The following is a 16,833-nucleotide window of genomic DNA, read 5'->3' on the forward strand; positions in this document are numbered from 1 at the left end:
CCCCTTTTTCGGCACCAAATGGTTTTCAATTTTAATTTAATTCAGTACATGGCCACAGTCAGACTTTATGACTGAATAGAGATATTTCACATCAACAGATATATTGAATTTGCTTGAGTGTAGTTAAAAATTAAAAGCACAGCAGATGTTAGTAGTATAGAGGGGGTGCGTTTGCGCGTGCATGTGAAATGCGCGTGCACGTGAGCATGCGCGTGCGTGTGCGCGCGTGCGCACGCGCGTGCGTGTGTGTGTGTGGGGATACAGGTGAACCCTTGGTGACCCTGGTGTCCTTTTTGTAACCCTAGGGCTGATGTTAATTATTGGTAGTTGTCCAAAGGTGTCTGCTGTAAGGTGTTATCAGTTGCTCCACAACAAAAAAAGAAAGACCCCATCCTGTGGATCCTGATGCAGATAAAAAATACAGTTGTATCCCAATATGTGTCTTTTATTACAGTATCATTAAAAGTTCAAACAAACCCCTGGTCCCTGTGACCAGGGGTTTTTGCTTTTTGGTGTTTCCACAGAAGACCCATACTGTTGATCCTGATTCAGATAAAAAAAAAGTAGGTTGTATCCAAGATGTTATCAGTTGCTCAGTAAACAAAAGAAGACCCCCTCCTGTTGATACTGGTTCAGTGAACAAAACACAGTTGTATCCCTATATGTGAACTCCGTTGTATCCAAGAGGTGTCTTTTTTTATTACAGTACTCATAAAAGATCAAGCAAACCCCGGTGTGCAGTGGTCAAAATGTTTATGGCTTTTGATGATGTGGTGGTTGGTACTGTTTGTAGGCTATATCAGCATGGATCCTGTCAACCATATGTTTGTTTTGTGAGATGTCCTTAACTCCACCTTATAGGAGGTGTATATATAGTCACCATTCAGCTGCGGTCGTGTTTACCATACTTCACCAACTTTTGAAGAGGACACTTTCTCCTAACTCATCTCGTGCATTCTCACATATCGGGGCATTTTCTACCAATGGCGTCTTTTCCCTGTAAGTATAACCATTTTTATTTATGTTTTTATCTAACACAGTTATTTTTTCTTCCAATAATACCAGTTTGTTTTTATAGTAAAATAAAAATGTTGTTCTTAACAGTTTTATTTATCAGGTTACATGGCCAGTGGTAGCAACCGCCACGACAGAGGTATTGAAAACTTTCAACCTGGTGATAATGAAGGTATTTAATTCATTATACTTGTTTTGTATTTTGTTCATTATATAGAACTATTTTTTATTTTGTTTTAGACTAAGTGTATGTTGTTTTTATTTTATTTTTGTTCTGTTTTTTTTTTACATCTAGTGCCTTCAATCAGCTACTGGGGAACACCTTTTCAGCGGAGAGGGATCTTACAACCCCTAAACCAACTTTCAAAAGGTATGTACATGATATAATGTAGATGTTAAAATAATACATGGATAATTAATACATATGATTATTATAGCTAAATACTAAAGTGTGTGTGTGGGTGTGTTTGAATCTAGAAGAAGAAGAAGATTCGGACTTTGAGGAACCAAAGAGCAGGCTTAAAAGACCGAATAGACTTCAATCGGGCCCAGTAAAAAAGAGGCAAAAGGAAGAGAAGGAGCGCCATAGGGTTCTAGTGCATACAAGGTATGTATAAGATTACGGTATTCTATCTGTATCTACGATTATTTTTTTTTATATATGTACTAAGTCTTTTTTTTTTTTTTTCACCTAATGTCTTGCATCAGACCGGTGATTGATGAGGACACCATTGAGTCAACATTGGATTCAGTTGTGTTGGCTTCGGTTACCGAGACGCTTCGACGTGAAGAGGCAGAGGACGTGTGTGCTGTCGTGGATCAATTGAAGTCGTTATTAGCAGCGCAGAGACAGCCGACCGCAAAGCTTGTGACAGATATTTCTCAAGAAGAAGATGACATTCAGCATGGTGAGTGGGAACCATACAGTGAATGGGGGGAGAATTTGAGTGTACCATGTGGTTATCTTAAGCAGGATTGGTTTGATTCACTTGTTGATTTTGAGGAGAAAACCTCTGACACACGCCCTGCGACACAGACGTGTGTGGGGGAGGATAATGAACAGCCTGGTTCTTCAGAACAATTAGAATTACTCGTCTGGAGCGACCTCGAGGATCTGTTGCCATCTTCACAACGACAGGCAATTCATCCTGATCAATTACGTACCCAAAGTGTGGTTGACTGTTGTGCCACTGAGGATTTGTCATTAGGGGGTGGGGTTGATATTGGCAACCGATTTGATAAATTCGAATGCATGGTGAACAGTAAATTAGCAGAAATACAGAAGGATCACAAAGAACAATATGAGTCTTTGAATAGTAAAATAGTTGAATTAGAAAAACAAAACAACAACTTATTAAATACTGTTCTGGCCGGGTGTAAATCCGATCTATTATATAGAGGTATTCTGACTTCTGACATCTGTGCCCTGCATGCAGCCAGTGGAGAACTGGTTAGAATCCAGAATAATATGGTTACGGGTCTATCACATATATCAAACATCCTAAAAAGCAGGCCTTCATCATAGTGGTCAAATATTAGCTGATAACATGTCACCTCCTAGAAAAATTTTCAAATATAGTGATGACGCTGGGCGTAACGTTGCTAATGATGATAATGATGTTAATGAAGTTGATAGTGATGAAATCTCTCATGTCCAACATACTGTCGAAGAATATATTACCCATAGTGACCAAAATGCAATGGGCCAGGGGCTACCACAATTACCCGGTGTAAAATACAATACTGAAACTATCAGAAAGTGGGCTGAATTCACCAATGCTAGGCTTGATTCTATTTTAGGTGATTTGTCTACTATTATTCCCACTGTAAATATTCCGCTTTCTGATGCTGCTGCTGCTGCTGCTGCTGCTGCTGTGTTGCTGTTGCTTCTACTTCTGCTTCTGCTGCAGAGACATTTGACATTGTGTCTGTCTGCCATGATTATAACAATGCTTTGATCACTGTTAATGATAGTGTTGATAATCATGATGACGATGGTCGTAACGCAACTAATGATGATACTGTCAATGAAGTAGACAGTGATGATGAAATCTCTCATATCACTCACACTGTCGAACAATATAACACAGTTAGTGACCAATATGCTATGAGACATGGTTTATCACAATTATCCGGTGTAAAATACAATACCAAAACTATCAGAAAGTGGGGTGAATTTACCAATGCGAGGCTTGATTCTATTTTAAGTGATTTGTCTACTGTTGTTCCTACTGTAAATGCTCTGGTTTCCGGGGCTGCTGCTGCTGCTGCTGCTGCTGCTGCTGCTGGTGCTGCTACAGAGACATTTGACACTGTGTCTGCCTGCAATGACGATAATAATGCTTTGATCAGGGCTAGTGTTGATAATCATGATGTGAGCAGCGCTACTGCTCTGAATAACGAACACCAGGGCTTTGTGGGTGACCATGTAGAAGCTTCTCCGCGTGTAGACAGTCTTAGCAGATGCTTACAGGATGGGGCGGGTAGACTTGTAGAAAACACCCCTGTCCCTGTTAGAGATATACAAGTTAGAAACATACCCGCATTTAATGCCTCTGAATTGCGTCAGCGTGTTGATTTTAGGGATATTAATCTTGATGATCCCGAGCAGGTACCTAATCGAGTTAGAGAGAGACTGTCTGGGGTGCTAGAGAGAGCCTTAGAGGATTCCCCACCCACCAGTGTTTTAAATGTCATCTTGAGGGGCCCATCACTGGCTAGCGATGTACAAGCCGTCTTAAACGCAGATAATGAATACAATGTGGATTTGTTCATGGAGGAAATATCACAGGTCTTACAAAGCAATGATGATTCTATGACGGATGATGAATTGGAGTTTATTGTTACAGTTGCTAGGGATAGTTGTGGTGGTGGATCACATCGTCTGAGATTGGGTCAAGTTTCCTATGAGGAAATTTTGGCCAAAAAAGGTCGACATCTGTACAATCCTGACAACATGGGGGCCAACAATCTATGTTTTTCTATCTGTCTTGCACATTTTGTTAACAATGCTATGGCTGGAGATGAAAAATTGGAATATGCAAAACAGTTGTACACTGCAGTCGGTTTTGATCACATGCACAAAGTATCGTTCTCCGATGTCACCAAATTTGAGAAACACCTAGACATGAAAATAATAGTCTTCCATCATGGCTCTGCGCGTAAACGCTTGCAGTGTTTCCAAACATGCGACGCACCACACAAGCGTACAGTCTGGTTATACTTACACAATGACCACTACTATCTGATTGAAAACCAGACAGGGTTTTTCGGGGCTTCATATGTGTGTGAGTATTGCTATGATACGTATGAAACGCCTCTGTACCACAACTGTAAGCATAGATGCAATGTCTGTTTTACACAGGAGTGTCATACGTACCAAGGTCGCACGTTAAAGTGCCCTGACTGTAAACGCATATGTAAATCACAATTCTGTTTCACGCAACACAAAGTACCTGAAGTAAAACACAAAGTTATACCATGTACAGCATTAAAATACTGTGAGGCATGTGGAAAAACATACAGTCCTGGTAAAAAAAAAATACACAAATGCGCACCCCTTGTCTGTTCACATTGTGGTGAACAAAAATTGGAAAGCAGTGTGCCCCACGAGTGCTTTATCCAACCAATCGAGAAGGGTGCTCCACAGAGAAAGTACATCTTGTTTGATTTTGAGACACGTTTTCACGATGGCAAACACGAGGCAAATTTTGTGTGTGCAATGGATATTGATGGAAACAAGTTTTGTTTCAACACATTAAAATGCGTGGATGCCTTTGTGAAACGGTACAGACAGCCAAAATACCAGGGGTATACGTTCATTGCGCATAACGCATCTGGCTTTGACAACTACATTCTGCTTGAGTACTTTGTCAAACAAAGGATTACTCCTATGGTAATGATGAGAGGTAGCAGGGTCATTCTGATGTACGACCATACATACCGACAGAGGTGGATTGATTCGTTCAGTTTCTTACCCATGAGACTGGCCAAAACACCTGCTGCTTTAGGGTTTGAGGATTTGGAGAAAGGCTATTTTCCCCACAAATTTAACACTAGAGAAAATGAGCAATACAAAGGCTCATACCCCGACCCATCTCAATATGGGTACGAAACCATGTGTGAAAATGAGAAAACCTCGTTCATGCAATGGTATGACACAGTCCGAAATGAAACTTTTGATTTTCAAGAGGAGATTCGTCGCTACTGTGTTAATGATGTGGAGGTGTTGCGCCGGGCATGCACAATTTATCGTGAAACATTTCTTGAATGTACACAGCTTGACCCGTTTTCATTTACCACTCTACCCTCCAGTTGTATGGGTGTATTCAAAACACTGTTCCTGCCTAGAGACACTGTAGCCCTCACATATGAAGGTGCATACACCAAACAGAATAAGACATATTCAGATGTGTCTATGCAGTGGCTTGAATATGTGGCCCATACAGAAAACATTGAGATGCAACATGCACTCAATCGTGGTGAACAGCAATTTGGCCCATACTTTGTGGATGGGTACAATCCTGCTACAAACACCTGCTATGAGTTTGCAGGATGTTTTTTTCACGGATGTGTCAAATGCCATGTACCGGCAGATTTAAATCCGGTCACTCAAGTCTCCTATGGTGAGCTATACTGGGCTTTCAATGAAAAAATAAACAAGTTGGAAACAATACATGGCCTTCGCTCTGTAGTGATGTGGGAGTGTGAATGGGGGTTGTTGTCAAAATCAAACTCTGTAGTACAAACATTTCTGACCACATACAAAAAACCGGAACGACTCGATCCCAGGCAGGCTCTCTTTGGTGGGCGTACAAATGCCATGAAACTGTACCACAAGGGGGGAAATGATGAAAAGATCAGGTACTACGACTTCACAAGTCTGTATCCCACAGTTCAGGCAAAGAAACTGTACCCGGTTGGACATCCCCAGGTTATCCATAGGGACTTTGATTCCATCGATAATTATTTTGGGTTTGTAAAGTGTACGGTGCTCCCGCCAAGAGGTTTGTACCACCCCGTCTTGCCCTACAGGTGTCAAAACAAGCTCATGTTCCCGCTGTGCAGCACGTGTGCTGAAAGTTTGAACCAAACATCTGATTGTGTGCATAGTGACAGTGACAGACAGCTGTCAGGTGTGTGGGTCTCGTTTGAGCTTCAGAAAGCGGTAGAAAAGGGTTACCAGATTGTCAGCATTGATGAAGTGTGGCATTTTCCCAACAAGACAGACACATTGTTTAAGGGGTATGTGAAAACGTTTTTGAAATGTAAACAAGAGACTTCTTTTGTTCATCAGGTGTTTTGACATGCCCTGGGTAACCAGAAGCCTCTTGTTTACATTTCAAAAACGTTTTCACATACCCCTTAAACAATGTGTCTGTCTTGTTGGGAAAATGCCACACTTCATCAATGCTGACAATCTGGTAACCCTTTTCTACCGCTTTCTGAAGCTCAAACGAGACCCACACACCTGACAGCTGTCTGTCACTGTCACTATGCACACAATCAGATGTTTGGTTCAAACTTTCAGCACACGTGCTGCACAGCGGGAACATGAGCTTGTTTTGACACCTGTAGGGCAAGACGGGGTGGTACAAACCTCTTGGCGGGAGCACCGTACACTTTACAAACCCAAAATAATTATCGATGGAATCAAAGTCCCTATGGATAACCTGGGGATGTCCAACCGGGTACAGTTTCTTTGCCTGAACTGTGGGATACAGACTTGTGAAGTCGTAGTACCTGATCTTTTCATCATTTCCCCCCTTGTGGTACAGTTTCATGGCATTTGTACGCCCACCAAAGAGAGCCTGCCTGGGATCGAGTCGTTCCGGTTTTTTGTATGTGGTCAGAAATGTTTGTACTACAGAGTTTGATTTTGACAACAACCCCCATTCACACTCCCACATCACTACAGAGCGAAGGCCATGTATTGTTTCCAACTTGTTTATTTTTTCATTGAAAGCCCAGTATAGCTCACCATAGGAGACTTGAGTGACCGGATTTAAATCTGCCGGTACATGGCATTTGACACATCCGTGAAAAAAACATCCTGCAAACTCATAGCAGGTGTTTGTAGCAGGATTGTACCCATCCACAAAGTATGGGCCAAATTGCTGTTCACCACGATTGAGTGCATGTTGCATCTCAATGTTTTCTGTATGGGCCACATATTCAAGCCACTGCATAGACACATCTGAATATGTCTTATTCTGTTTGGTGTATGCACCTTCATATGTGAGGGCTACAGTGTCTCTAGGCAGGAACAGTGTTTTGAATACACCCATACAACTGGAGGGTAGAGTGGTAAATGAAAACGGGTCAAGCTGTGTACATTCAAGAAATGTTTCACGATAAATTGTGCATGCCCGGCGCAACACCTCCACATCATTAACACAGTAGCGACGAATCTCCTCTTGAAAATCAAAAGTTTCATTTCGGACTGTGTCATACCATTGCATGAACGAGGTTTTCTCATTTTCACACATGGTTTCGTACCCATATTGAGATGGGTCGGGGTATGAGCCTTTGTATTGCTCATTTTCTCTAGTGTTAAATTTGTGGGGAAAATAGCCTTTCTCCAAATCCTCAAACCCTAAAGCAGCAGGTGTTTTGGCCAGTCTCATGGGTAAGAAACTGAACGAATCAATCCACCTCTGTCGGTATGTATGGTCGTACATCAGAATGACCCTGCTACCTCTCATCATTACCATAGGAGTAATCCTTTGTTTGACAAAGTACTCAAGCAGAATGTAGTTGTCAAAGCCAGATGCGTTATGCGCAATGAACGTATACCCCTGGTATTTTGGCTGTCTGTACCGTTTCACAAAGGCATCCACGCATTTTAATGTGTTGAAACAAAACTTGTTTCCATCAATATCCATTGCACACACAAAATTTGCCTCGTGTTTGCCATCGTGAAAACGTGTCTCAAAATCAAACAAGATGTACTTTCTCTGTGGAGCACCCTTCTCGATTGGTTGGATAAAGCACTCGTGGGGCACACTGCTTTCCAATTTTTGTTCACCACAATGTGAACAGACAAGGGGTGCGCATTTGTGTATTTTTTTTTTACCAGGACTGTATGTTTTTCCACATGCCTCACAGTATTTTAATGCTGTACATGGTATAACTTTGTGTTTTACTTCAGGTACTTTGTGTTGCGTGAAACAGAATTGTGATTTACATATGCGTTTACAGTCAGGGCACTTTAACGTGCGACCTTGGTACGTATGACACTCCTGTGTAAAACAGACATTGCATCTATGCTTACAGTTGTGGTACAGAGGCGTTTCATACGTATCATAGCAATACTCACACACATATGAAGCCCCGAAAAACCCTGTCTGGTTTTCAATCAGATAGTAGTGGTCATTGTGTAAGTATAACCAGACTGTACGCTTGTGTGGTGCGTCGCATGTTTGGAAACACTGCAAGCGTTTACGCGCAGAGCCATGATGGAAGACTATTATTTTCATGTCTAGGTGTTTCTCAAATTTGGTGACATCGGAGAACGATACTTTGTGCATGTGATCAAAACCGACTGCAGTGTACAACTGTTTTGCATATTCCAATTTTTCATCTCCAGCCATAGCATTGTTAACAAAATGTGCAAGACAGATAGAAAAACATAGATTGTTGGCCCCCATGTTGTCAGGATTGTACAGATGTCGACCTTTTTTGGCCAAAATTTCCTCATAGGAAACTTGACCCAATCTCAGACGATGTGATCCACCACCACAACTATCCCTAGCAACTGTAACAATAAACTCCAATTCATCATCCGTCATAGAATCATCATTGCTTTGTAAGACCTGTGATATTTCCTCCATGAACAAATCCACATTGTATTCATTATCTGCGTTTAAGACGGCTTGTACATCGCTAGCCAGTGATGGGCCCCTCAAGATGACATTTAAAACACTGGTGGGTGGGGAATCCTCTAAGGCTCTCTCTAGCACCCCAGACAGTCTCTCTCTAACTCGATTAGGTACCTGCTCGGGATCATCAAGATTAATATCCCTAAAATCAACACGCTGACGCAATTCAGAGGCATTAAATGCGGGTATGTTTCTAACTTGTATATCTCTAACAGGGACAGGGGTGTTTTCTACAAGTCTACCCGCCCCATCCTGTAAGCATCTGCTAAGACTGTCTACACGCGGAGAAGCTTCTACATGGTCACCCACAAAGCCCTGGTGTTCGTTATTCAGAGCAGTAGCGCTGCTCACATCATGATTATCAACACTAGCCCTGATCAAAGCATTATTATCGTCATTGCAGGCAGACACAGTGTCAAATGTCTCTGTAGCAGCACCAGCAGCAGCAGCAGCAGCAGCAGCAGCAGCAGCCCCGGAAACCAGAGCATTTACAGTAGGAACAACAGTAGACAAATCACTTAAAATAGAATCAAGCCTCGCATTGGTAAATTCACCCCACTTTCTGATAGTTTTGGTATTGTATTTTACACCGGATAATTGTGATAAACCATGTCTCATAGCATATTGGTCACTAACTGTGTTATATTGTTCGACAGTGTGAGTGATATGAGAGATTTCATCATCACTGTCTACTTCATTGACAGTATCATCATTAGTTGCGTTACGACCATCGTCATCATGATTATCAACACTATCATTAACAGTGATCAAAGCATTGTTATAATCATGGCAGACAGACACAATGTCAAATGTCTCTGCAGCAGAAGCAGAAGTAGAAGCAACAGCAACAGCAGCAGCAGCAGCAGCAGCAGCAGCAGCATCAGAAAGCGGAATATTTACAGTGGGAATAATAGTAGACAAATCACCTAAAATAGAATCAAGCCTAGCATTGGTGAATTCAGCCCACTTTCTGATAGTTTCAGTATTGTATTTTACACCGGGTAATTGTGGTAGCCCCTGGCCCATTGCATTTTGGTCACTATGGGTAATATATTCTTCGACAGTATGTTGGACATGAGAGATTTCATCACTATCAACTTCATTAACATCATTATCATCATTAGCAACGTTACGCCCAGCGTCATCACTATATTTGAAAATTTTTCTAGGAGGTGACATGTTATCAGCTAATATTTGACCACTATGATGAAGGCCTGCTTTTTAGGATGTTTGATATATGTGATAGACCCGTAACCATATTATTCTGGATTCTAACCAGTTCTCCACTGGCTGCATGCAGGGCACAGATGTCAGAAGTCAGAATACCTCTATATAATAGATCGGATTTACACCCGGCCAGAACAGTATTTAATAAGTTGTTGTTTTGTTTTTCTAATTCAACTATTTTACTATTCAAAGACTCATATTGTTCTTTGTGATCCTTCTGTATTTCTGCTAATTTACTGTTCACCATGCATTCGAATTTATCAAATCGGTTGCCAATATCAACCCCACCCCCTAATGACAAATCCTCAGTGGCACAACAGTCAACCACACTTTGGGTACGTAATTGATCAGGATGAATTGCCTGTCGTTGTGAAGATGGCAACAGATCCTCGAGGTCGCTCCAGACGAGTAATTCTAATTGTTCTGAAGAACCAGGCTGTTCATTATCCTCCCCCACACACGTCTGTGTCGCAGGGCGTGTGTCAGAGGTTTTCTCCTCAAAATCAACAAGTGAATCAAACCAATCCTGCTTAAGATAACCACATGGTACACTCAAATTCTCCCCCCATTCACTGTATGGTTCCCACTCACCATGCTGAATGTCATCTTCTTCTTGAGAAATATCTGTCACAAGCTTTGCGGTCGGCTGTCTCTGCGCTGCTAATAACGACTTCAATTGATCCACGACAGCACACACGTCCTCTGCCTCTTCACGTCGAAGCGTCTCGGTAACCGAAGCCAACACAACTGAATCCAATGTTGACTCAATGGTGTCCTCATCAATCACCGGTCTGATGCAAGACATTAGGTGAAAAAAAAAAAAAAAGACTTAGTACATATATAAAAAAAAATAATCGTAGATACAGATAGAATACCGTAATCTTATACATACCTTGTATGCACTAGAACCCTATGGCGCTCCTTCTCTTCCTTTTGCCTCTTTTTTACTGGGCCCGATTGAAGTCTATTCGGTCTTTTAAGCCTGCTCTTTGGTTCCTCAAAGTCCGAATCTTCTTCTTCTTCTAGATTCAAACACACCCACACACACACTTTAGTATTTAGCTATAATAATCATATGTATTAATTATCCATGTATTATTTTAACATCTACATTATATCATGTACATACCTTTTGAAAGTTGGTTTAGGGGTTGTAAGATCCCTCTCCGCTGAAAAGGTGTTCCCCAGTAGCTGATTGAAGGCACTAGATGTAAAAAAAAAACAGAACAAAAATAAAATAAAAACAACATACACTTAGTCTAAAACAAAATAAAAAATAGTTCTATATAATGAACAAAATACAAAACAAGTATAATGAATTAAATACCTTCATTATCACCAGGTTGAAAGTTTTCAATACCTCTGTCGTGGCGGTTGCTACCACTGGCCATGTAACCTGATAAATAAAACTGTTAAGAACAACATTTTTATTTTACTATAAAAACAAACTGGTATTATTGGAAGAAAAAATAACTGTGTTAGATAAAAACATAAATAAAAATGGTTATACTTACAGGGAAAAGACGCCATTGGTAGAAAATGCCCCGATATGTGAGAATGCACGAGATGAGTTAGGAGAAAGTGTCCTCTTCAAAAGTTGGTGAAGTATGGTAAACACGACCGCAGCTGAATGGTGACTATATATACACCTCCTATAAGGTGGAGTTAAGGACATCTCACAAAACAAACATATGGTTGACAGGATCCATGCTGATATAGCCTACAAACAGTACCAACCACCACATCATCAAAAGCCATAAACATTTTGACCACTGCACACCGGGGTTTGCTTGATCTTTTATGAGTACTGTAATAAAAAAAGACACCTCTTGGATACAACGGAGTTCACATATAGGGATACAACTGTGTTTTGTTCACTGAACCAGTATCAACAGGAGGGGGTCTTCTTTTGTTTACTGAGCAACTGATAACATCTTGGATACAACCTACTTTTTTTTTATCTGAATCAGGATCAACAGTATGGGTCTTCTGTGGAAACACCAAAAAGCAAAAACCCCTGGTCACAGGGACCAGGGGTTTGTTTGAACTTTTAATGATACTGTAATAAAAGACACATATTGGGATACAACTGTATTTTTTATCTGCATCAGGATCCACAGGATGGGGTCTTTCTTTTTTTGTTGTGGAGCAACTGATAACACCTTACAGCAGACACCTTTGGACAACTACCAATAATTAACATCAGCCCTAGGGTTACAAAAAGGACACCAGGGTCACCAAGGGTTCACCTGTATCCCCACACACACACACGCACGCGCATGCGCACGCGCGCACACGCACGCGCATGCTCACGTGCACGCGCATTTCACATGCACGCGCAAACGCACCCCCTCTATACTACTGATGTTGCTGCAGAGTTACAGACATGTCGATTATCCACAGTCACTCATCTTTAGAGGTCCCGAGCTGAGCAGAAACACGTCTTAAAATGCTGATCACTCCTCGTTCTCCATGTTGGATCGCCTGTCCTTGGTTACGAAACATTCTCTGTTGTTGATTCCTACCGAATATGACCCCTTGACTGTTACCCAAACAAAATACAGGCATTTGTTTCCAATGAAAACACAAGCGGAACAATTCAAAACAGAGGCTCGCACCAGCATTTTTTGGTTTTATAAGAGTGAGATGAAATGAGTTTGTGCTCCATAGTTTGCCACAGAAATGCCTCTCTGTTTGTGCTGAGTTGTTGGTTGGATGTGTCAGGGAGGGGGGTGAGTTTACGCTTGTTACATGCATAGTGTCTTTACAAACCAAACTTCCATCATAGGTTCAATTGGTTTTTAGGTGTACTTACGCAACAAAACTACTTGGTTAGCGGGGGGGGCTGAAGCCGATCCCAGCTGACACTGGGCAAAGGTGGGGTACACCCTGGACAGACTATCACAGGGCTGACACATAGAGACAGACAACAATTCACACTCACATTCACACCTACGGGCAATTTAGAGTCAACAATTAACCTAACCTGCATGTCTTTGGACTGTAGGAGGAAACCGGAGAACCTGAAGAAAACCCACGCTAACACGGGGAGAACATGCAATCTCCACACAAAAGGGCCCCAAGCTAGGTTTGAACCTGCAACCCTCTTGCTGTGAGGCGATAGTGCTAACCACTGCAGCCCAGATTAAAATATCCCTTTACATTTTTATGTTTGTTGAACAGGTGTATTGATAAAATATTGGCTTTTTACTCGCAAAGGTTTTATTGCACTCATAGTAACAAGCGTAGTTATCTTCACTTCATCTGGTTCACTTTTCTCTCTTCGCCTCTCTGATCTGCTGTTCACTGACTTCGCTGTGTGTGTCCAGTTGGAGGAGCTCAGCGCCGACACAGAGAGCAGAGGAGATGCTGTGATAATGAATTACTCCAAAACATTAAAAAGCACCAATAAAATAGCTGATAACATTGGAGCTTATCAATACTACGATCTTTAATAATTTAGCACCGTTCGGTACCCATCCCTAATTACGAGGGATGGGCTGGGTCCTGATTGACATGCCATTCGATCCAGATACGGAATTGGAATTAATCTGGGACATAATTGCATGTACTGTGATGAAGACAATGATGACGTTTCAACATTTTCCATTTCGTAATGAATTCTTCGTGGGTGTTTACGGATAATTCCTGTGTTTTCTTTGCATCTGACTCTGTAGTGATCGTTCTTTGGCATGAATGACCATGTGAAACAGGAATGAGTAATTTGGCTTCTTGTGGCAAAACCCAATCAAACTTCTTTTTACCATGACTAATCCTAAATGAATGGGACTCATTTGGTCATGTTTTAATGTTTGGAGCAGGGATTTCATAGCATGTCTCTGTCTCTCCTGTGACTCCAATCTTAAATTGAGTCATACCTTTTTTTGTTTTTACTTGTTAAGACCTTTTCCTGCCCAATACCTTTTTTTTTTGCATCATTGTGTCCCCTCATGGCTGAAATCAAACCCACGCTTTTGAGCAGAGGAGTGTAATTTTCCACATTATTCATTTCCACAACATGTGATTTATGTTTCAGAGTTTCATCTCATGGCATTGTGCGAGATTATTGGAGCATCACATTGCACCCAGTACTGTTGACCACTGATCGCAGTATTTAGCCTCCTTCGCGACAAGGTAGTGTGACATGGTTGATACCAATGGATTCCTCAGGTTTTTCTAGTTTCATATATAAGTATCTTTACTCTAGCTTTTAAACTGAGCCTGCTACAACCTAAAAATTGGAAGTTGCGCTAATGCGTTGAAGAAATTAGTGGCGTTAAAACAAATTTGAGTTGATGCGTTTCTATCGCATACACTTTGACAGCCCTAGTTGTTACATATGTTACTAAGTTTCTGTTCTTATTTTAGGTCCAACTATGACATTTTCCCTAAAACTAACTGCAGCCATTACTGTAGTTTTGTTGCGTGGCGTACAAACAAAGCGCGAAAAGTCTAAAATGCGTTCTCATGACACACGGAATGTCCTTGTAATGTCTTGCTATTTATACAACTTCCCATGAGATCGAGTTGCTAAAGTCCAGTACCACGCAGACACAGGCTGCAGGCCAAACATCTTTTGATTTCACAAGAAATCATCAACTGCAGTTGTTGTGAATTGAGTCACATGTTGTAAATTAATAAAATGTTCCGTGTAAGTGAACTGACCTTCAGCCTCAGCTTGTGTGCATGCAATATGTATTTGTCTGCAGGTGTGTGTATGTATGTGTGTGTTCCAGTGTTTTGATAAAAGTGTCATAATATTATTATGGGATGGAGATGCCAAGAAAGACAACAGCGGTGTAATCCAGCCCTCCTGTCAAATACACTTTAATCCTGGACAATGAGAGGTAAACTGGATAATGTACGTGTATATGTGTGTGTGTGTGTGTGTGTGTGTGTGTGTGTGTGTGTGTGTGTGTGTGTGTATGTGTTCCCCCTGGTGATGACAAGGTGTGGTGGACCACCCTGTTGAGGACTTCTGTTATTGATTTCAGTGTTGTAGTGCCAAATGTTGAGTACGCTGACTCAGAGCCACTTCGTCCTTCCCAGAAACAGTTTTGGAAGAAACAAAGGTGCATCTGCGTGTGTATGTGTGTGTGTGTGTGTGTTTGTCTGTGTGTGTGTGCGTGTGTGTCTGTGTGTGTGTGTGCGTGTGTACATACCAGTTGTTTGTATCAAACTCAATTCAGAGCCAAATAGAGAGATGAGAGGAATCAAACTCCTGCTGTAATCAGTTCACCACTTCTTTCTTTTCACATGCTTTAACAATATGCCCATCTGCACCGACTTCTGACGTTTGCAGTATCTAATTACAAGTAAATACGTCTTAGTTTTTGTATGTTTTTTGAGGACATAATAAAATTAGTAACACAACTGTTGAAAATGCCCTCACGCATTTATGTGAATACCCCTGAAAGAAGTGAAGCTGCAGTTTTATCATCATGAACTATGATTGGTTCAATATGTTTTCAGGTGTTAACCAATTACAACTCATTACCTTTGTTGAGGTCCTGTTGAGTGTTAAACAAAACCAAGCTCAATAAATTGTAGTGAATGACAAAAAATGGATTGCGGCCGCTGATAGCATCATAAATTGTGCATCACTTGCAACCACTATCGGCCTTGTCTCAAGGTCCGATTCCCAAAAGATATTGTGCTAATGATACTATAGCGCAAACACGCCCATAAAGTTTTGCAGCTGAGTGCAATTGTGGTAAAGTATAAATGTGCTTGAGGCTTCGGTTGTGAGAGGTGAGAGTTATCCTGAGACAGAAACCCATCGGGACCCAACATGCACGGACACGCTGAGTCAATTCGTGAGTCAATGTGATTATCATAAAGTGGGCATGTCTGTAGAGGGGAGACTAGTGGGTACCCATAGAACCCATTTTCATTCAAATTAAGCGTAAGTTTGGAGCGTTATTTAACCTCCTTCGTGACAAGCCAGTATGACGAATGGTCATAAAATGGCCTTTATATCCCACAGTAAGCCAAACTCACTAACCTGCAGCACAATTTCCCAAAGGCACAGCTCCAATATTCACGTACCCCCTCTGACCTGCCGTACAATAGCGCTAGGTTAATGTAAGGAGCCTTTGGGAAGCCGGGCAGAGAGGTGAGTGTGTTCATATGAGCCGAGTGATGACAGCTTGAGGGGGTCATATAGGCTCGTTACGTGAGGACAAACTGTGGAGGTTTGTATCCAGCTTCAATAAAACGATATGAGCTCTTTCTGTCTGTCTCACTTCCACTTCTCTGTCATTCAGCCTATATTTCTTCTTCTTCAATAAATCACAAAAAGTAAGACGATCTCTCTCTCGCTCACTTCGGTGCCTCGTCATGTTTCTTTCTCTCTTGTTTTGCTTTCTGTGACATAGATTTAATCTTCCTCGTTAAAAGTGCTACTTGTTTGTGTATAAGTATAAACTGACAGCACATTCATTTTGAGACATTACCGCAAGTGGTGGAAGAAGTATCCAGATCATTTACTTCAATATTAAAACCTATAAAACCTATAAAACATACCCCATTACTAGTAAGTCCTACATTCGATCAGAACCCAAATATGTTCCGAACACAACAAGACTCGGTCAAAACCGAGGATATGGCTTCACCATGTACGGTCAGTCCGTGAATTTCTGGCTAAATTGTTACACAAATAGTCAGCGGTCATGTCTATAATGTTAAATCCAGCGGTACATGTACACCAGGT

The 16,833-nt window shown here is 41.4% G+C and overlaps 2 long non-coding RNA genes across 2 annotated transcripts; one reads left to right on the forward strand and one right to left on the reverse strand.

Moving 5' to 3' along the window:
• Positions 1 to 1,083: 1,083 nt before the first annotated feature.
• Positions 1,084 to 1,969, forward strand: LOC141777327 (uncharacterized). The gene is made up of 4 exons (XR_012595887.1): positions 1,084 to 1,186; positions 1,310 to 1,384; positions 1,492 to 1,621; positions 1,723 to 1,969. It is a non-coding gene; the product is annotated as an uncharacterized LOC141777327 (long non-coding RNA).
• Positions 1,970 to 10,665: 8,696 nt separating this feature from the next.
• On the reverse strand, positions 10,666 to 11,551 carry LOC141777331 (uncharacterized). Its single transcript, XR_012595888.1, has 4 exons — positions 11,449 to 11,551; positions 11,251 to 11,325; positions 11,014 to 11,143; positions 10,666 to 10,912 (listed from the first exon to the last, which is right to left on the reverse strand). It is a non-coding gene; the product is annotated as an uncharacterized LOC141777331 (long non-coding RNA).
• Between the last annotated feature and the right edge of the window lie 5,282 nt (positions 11,552 to 16,833).

Source organism: Sebastes fasciatus, chromosome 1, assembly GCF_043250625.1.
Source record: "Sebastes fasciatus isolate fSebFas1 chromosome 1, fSebFas1.pri, whole genome shotgun sequence".
NCBI lineage: Eukaryota > Metazoa > Chordata > Actinopteri > Perciformes > Sebastidae > Sebastes > Sebastes fasciatus.